General features: G+C 36.0%; 1 protein-coding gene and 1 long non-coding RNA gene across 2 annotated transcripts in view; one reads left to right on the top strand and one right to left on the bottom strand.

Moving 5' to 3' along the window:
* The window catches only part of LOC106878116 (UPF0415 protein C7orf25 homolog), a 256888-nt gene that overhangs the window by 116796 nt on the left and 134956 nt on the right, over positions 1–5136 (top strand). The gene's annotated exons all lie outside the window — the stretch shown is intronic.
* LOC106878202 (uncharacterized) overlaps positions 1–5136 on the bottom strand; it is a 126992-nt gene that overhangs the window by 63726 nt on the left and 58130 nt on the right. The gene's annotated exons all lie outside the window — the stretch shown is intronic.

Below are 5136 nucleotides of genomic sequence, written 5' to 3'. Positions count from 1 at the left end.
GGGGGAGGGTGGCGGTGCACGGTTGCAGGGAGGGTGGGGCATGGTGGATTGGGGCAGCAGTTATGTCAGGCTAATCTAAGGTTAAAGCATTCACTTATCAAATGTTTTCCTTTTTTAAGGAAGGTCAACAATTTATTTACTTTCTACTCTTTGTTATGTTTTTTTTTTGTTTTTTTTGTTTTTGGATACCTTCGTTTTCTGTTTGATACAGTTCTGTGTGTGTGTGTGTGTTTGTGTGTGTGTGTGTGTGTGTGTGTGTACGTGTGTGTACTTGCGTTTATATGCACGTGTGTATGTACATCTATATATATACATACAAGCTCATAGATATACATATATACATATACACACACAAACACACACAAATCCATACATATATATGTGGATTTGTGTGTGTGTATATATTTATCTGGATTTGCATGTGTGTGTGTGTGTGTATATATATATATATATATATATATATATATATATGTATATGTATGTATGTATGTATGTATGTATGTATGTGCATTTCATTATTCCACTTAACCATTCCATAAGAAATTGTTAGAACTCTAAATACACATATTTTACCATTATCGAGCATATGTGTGTATGTATATATGTATGTACATACATATGCCTATATGCATTCACACACACACACACACACACACACACACACACACACACACACATGTATACATACACACATACATATATATATTTATTTATTTATATATATATATATATATATATATATATATATATAAACATATACATGTATATATGCATATGTGTATATATGTGTGTATATATGTGATCTAGTGCTTAGAGTGTTGGTCTGTCTATCATGTAGTTGAGAGTTCAATCACTGATCTAATTGCTAACTTTTACCCCCTTGGAGAAGAATAAACAAGTGTATTGTATTGCAGGCTACAATTTTAATTTCCATGCTGATCCTTTTTAATTAATTTCCAAACGTTAACGAGTCTACTAAATACTGCTCCAGCTTTTTGCATTTGAATGTTGACCTTGCCACCACTGTTTCTGTCCACACGTAGGTGAAATAAAATAGCTGTTCTAAGTTTTCGCTATTTACTACATAGGCATGACTGTCTGGTTAGTCAATTGCTTCCCGACGACATGGTTCCAGGTTCAGTCCCACTGTGCGGCACCTTGGGCAAGTTCCATAGTTCCAAGGGAGATTCAGTGTGGCACAAAATGTGAGAAGGCTGGCTCCTTGAATTACTGGTACAACACATTTTTGCCAGTTGAGTGAACTGGAGCAACATGAAATAAAGTGTCTTGCTCAAGACCGCAATGTACTGCCAGGAATTGAACCCATGACCTTATAATCATGAACCAAATATCTTAACAACAAAGTCACCTGTGGTTCAACAGGGGCTGGTGAGCCCCAGGACTGCTCCAAACTCCAGCATCTCTTTTGGTATGGTTTCTATGTTGGGATGTTATTGATGTAGTGGTCTCTTCATGTCCCTGTCAGTTAGCAGTGCAGCAAAAGGGGCCACTAGGATAAGTAACAAACTGAAGAAAAGGACTACAGGGGTCAATTTGTTCAACGACAACCTTCAAGGTGGTGCCCCAGTATGGCCACAGTCCGATGACCGAAGCAGGTAAAAGTAAGCGTCGTAGTCGTATGTTGGCTTGTGCTGTATCAGCATGATGCTGCATCTACCATTTGTCGGTGATTCTCTACTCTTGGCAAATGACGCTTTTGCACCAGTCAAGTGACAACCCCATCAACTTATGGGTCTGTTTGGGTAGTCGTTGCTGGTGAGGGTTTTACAAGGATGAAGTGCAAATCCTGCCTCAACCTCTTTTATTTGCCTTTTTACAACACGCAGAGGAAACATTGGGCCTATTCTTTGGTATGCTGCTCACCACTCACCAATAAAGCAACATGAAATTAAGTGTTTTGGTAAAGAACACAAATTGCTCTCCAGTCTAGGAATTGAACTCACAATTTTCCAATTGAGAACCAATTGCTAACCATTAGGCCATGCACTTCAAAAACAAGTGAAACATAAACGATGATTCTTTTTGAATATACCACTCTAGTTTTCGCCTTCTCTTTCTTTCTCTTTCTCTCTTGAAATTTAGAACAACAAATACATAAATTGTTGTGGCTGAGTGCTTATTCTAAAACTTGGTGAAAGTTTTTTTTGTTTAATTAAAATAGAATTTTCCTATGCATAAAAAAAATGATATTATGCAGCCTCAATCGCAATAAATTGAAACACTATTTTTAATTTTCATTTATATGTAAAAGAAAAGAAAACAAACAGAAAAAAAAAACACATTAATGCCTTCCTCAAATGTTTGGTAGGTAATTTTGCTGGGTTTTAAATTGTGTAAATCTAGATTTTTCATTAAAACCAAAAATGTTCTCATGTATAATGTACACCTCTTAATTTCAACGTTTATAAAATCTGGGGGGAAAAATGTGCATAATACACATTAATGAGTGTGGCTTTTATTCATGATGACGAATACATTAATCTTATTACTCTTACATTTTATGAGGTTGTATTTAGATTAAGTGCAGCCGTGGCTGTGTGGTTAAGAAGTTGGCTTCCTGACCACATGGTTTGGTGTTCAGTCCCACTGTGTGGTACCGTCGACGAGTTTTCTTCTATAATGGCCACAGACTAATGAAAGCCTTGTGAAATAGATATGGCAGATAAAAAAATGAAAGAAGCCATTTGTAGAAACATATGCACGCACACACACACACACACACACACACACTCACACACACTTGTATACATTGTAATCAAAGTATGCAATATTATAGACCCATTGCTGCTGAGTTTACCAGTTTTGCACAGGGCACTAAAACCAGATGTTCTATAACAGCATGTTTAAGTAATAGCTCGTGCTCTTCAGAGATGGCATGTGTGTGTGTGTGCGCATATCTCTGTATCTGCTCCCCAGCCACTTGTAAACCAGCGTTGGTTTGTTTATGTCCCCATAACTTGACAGTTCAGCAAAACTAGTATTTATTTTATCAACCACGAAAGGATGAAAGACAAAGTTGACCTCAGCAGAATTTGAACTCTGAACATGAAGATTGACAAAATGCCACTGGGGCATTGCACCCAACATGCTAACACATGTTAATCCAATTCCTCTCGTATATCATGCACCATCTTTCCAACAACAACCCTGGACACCTCTTTGAATTCCATATGTCAAACACTTACGGACATGCTCACAAAACCAAGAAAAACAACACAACACCCATATCTTTTGGAAACATTTTTCCACACTCAGAATTGTTGAAGCATGGAATAAACTACCCGCATCAGTCGTTCTGCTATCGTGACACTAGATCCTTCAAAACTTCCATGCTTTCTGAAATTCGCCAACTGCACGCCTGATGGCTTCTTTTTTTTTTTTTTTATTCCTTAGTTGTAGTTCACCTGAGTACTGTATCCAATTTCTTTCATATGGTAAATTACAATGTTAGATTCAAATTATAAATAAAATTCCGATTGAGTACTTGTTTAGTGCTGTTATGGATATCCACGCTTGCTAAATTCCCCTCAGAATAAGCATTGAAGCTCATCATGTTCTGTTTATAATGTTCTTATCTCTGAGATTTCCTACAGCCTGGTCGTTCAGTTTAGAGAGATTTTGTTATTCTTCTGCTTTGGTCATATTTTAGCTGTAAGTGGAAGCAGTAGGTACCCACATTGCGAAACACAGTTTGGTCATATTACACTCTCCAACCTCAACACTAGCTTTCATGTGTGTGTGTATTTGTGTAAATTTATGTATACGTTTATGCCTCTGTATATTGTATTTGTGTATAATAGAATGTGTAACTGTATAAACGTACATATGAGTATCTGTATGTATATTTATGTATGTATGTATGTATGTATATATATATATATATATATGTGTGTATATGTATCTGTATAATGTGTCTGTATATACAATATATGTATCTGTGTAAATATATATCAATCTATATAAATATATATGGATGTGCGTGTGTAAATATATGTATATGAGTGTATATGCATAAATAATATTTCTGTGTGCATATGTGTGTGTGTGTGTATAAATGTATTTATGCATGCATGGATGTCTAGTGGACCTGATTTTCCATTGAATCTCCAATGTTTTTGAAATTAAGGAGCTATTAAGAGAAATATTGGAAATGCATTCATGTGTATATGAATGTGTATGAGAGTATCAGTGTGTTTGTGTGTGTTGGTGTGTGTGTGATAATAGTAAGAAAATATCTTAGAGAAACGTGACTGAATAAAACTGGATAGATAATTGAATGATCAAAAATGGATTGGAAGATGAATGGATGAATATATATATAGAGAGAGAGATCAATAGATAGAGAGACAAAGATAGATGGATGGATAGATAGATAGAGTGAGAGTGAGAGAGAGATATAGACATGTAGATAAAAGGTTAGATGTATACATAGATGAATGGATGTATTTGTGTATATACATACATACATACATATATATATAGTTTTTAATTTGTGTGAATATGTAAATGTGTCTAGAATAATATATCAGTTGACTAAAGTTGAAAGATGGTCTGGTTTTCATGTTTTTCATACCATAATAAAAAAAAAACGTGGAAACCAGACCATGTTTTAACTTTATCCAACTGATATATGTATATATATACATACATATATATGTGTGTGTGTGTGTGTGTGTGTGTGTGTATATGTGTGTGTGTATGTGTGTGTGTGTGTGTGTGTGTGTGTAAAATAACGAAGGAAGCTATATGCAATAAAACCAAAAAAGAAAAATTCAGTTGTCACTAATTGTGACTGAAGGAGCCAGGTAGCCACCTATGTGCTCTCTTGCAGCGCTAAGGGTATTTAATCTTATTTCTAGCTATAGATGTACAACCTAGCACCCTCACACAATTGCGTGTGCACGTGCGGTCGTGCACACACACACACACAGAGGAGTGGCTGTGTGGTAAGAAGCTTGCTTACGAACCACATGGTTCCGGGTTCAGTCCCACTGTGTGGCACCTTGGGCAAGTGTCTTCTACTATAGCCTCAGTCCAACCAAAGCCTTGTGAGTGGATTTGGTAGACGGAAACTGAAAGAAGCCTGTCGCATATATATATATATATATATATATA

Source organism: Octopus bimaculoides, chromosome 9, assembly GCF_001194135.2.
Source record: "Octopus bimaculoides isolate UCB-OBI-ISO-001 chromosome 9, ASM119413v2, whole genome shotgun sequence".
Lineage (NCBI taxonomy): Eukaryota > Metazoa > Mollusca > Cephalopoda > Octopoda > Octopodidae > Octopus > Octopus bimaculoides.
This window is presented reverse-complemented; position numbering and strand designations above follow the sequence as displayed.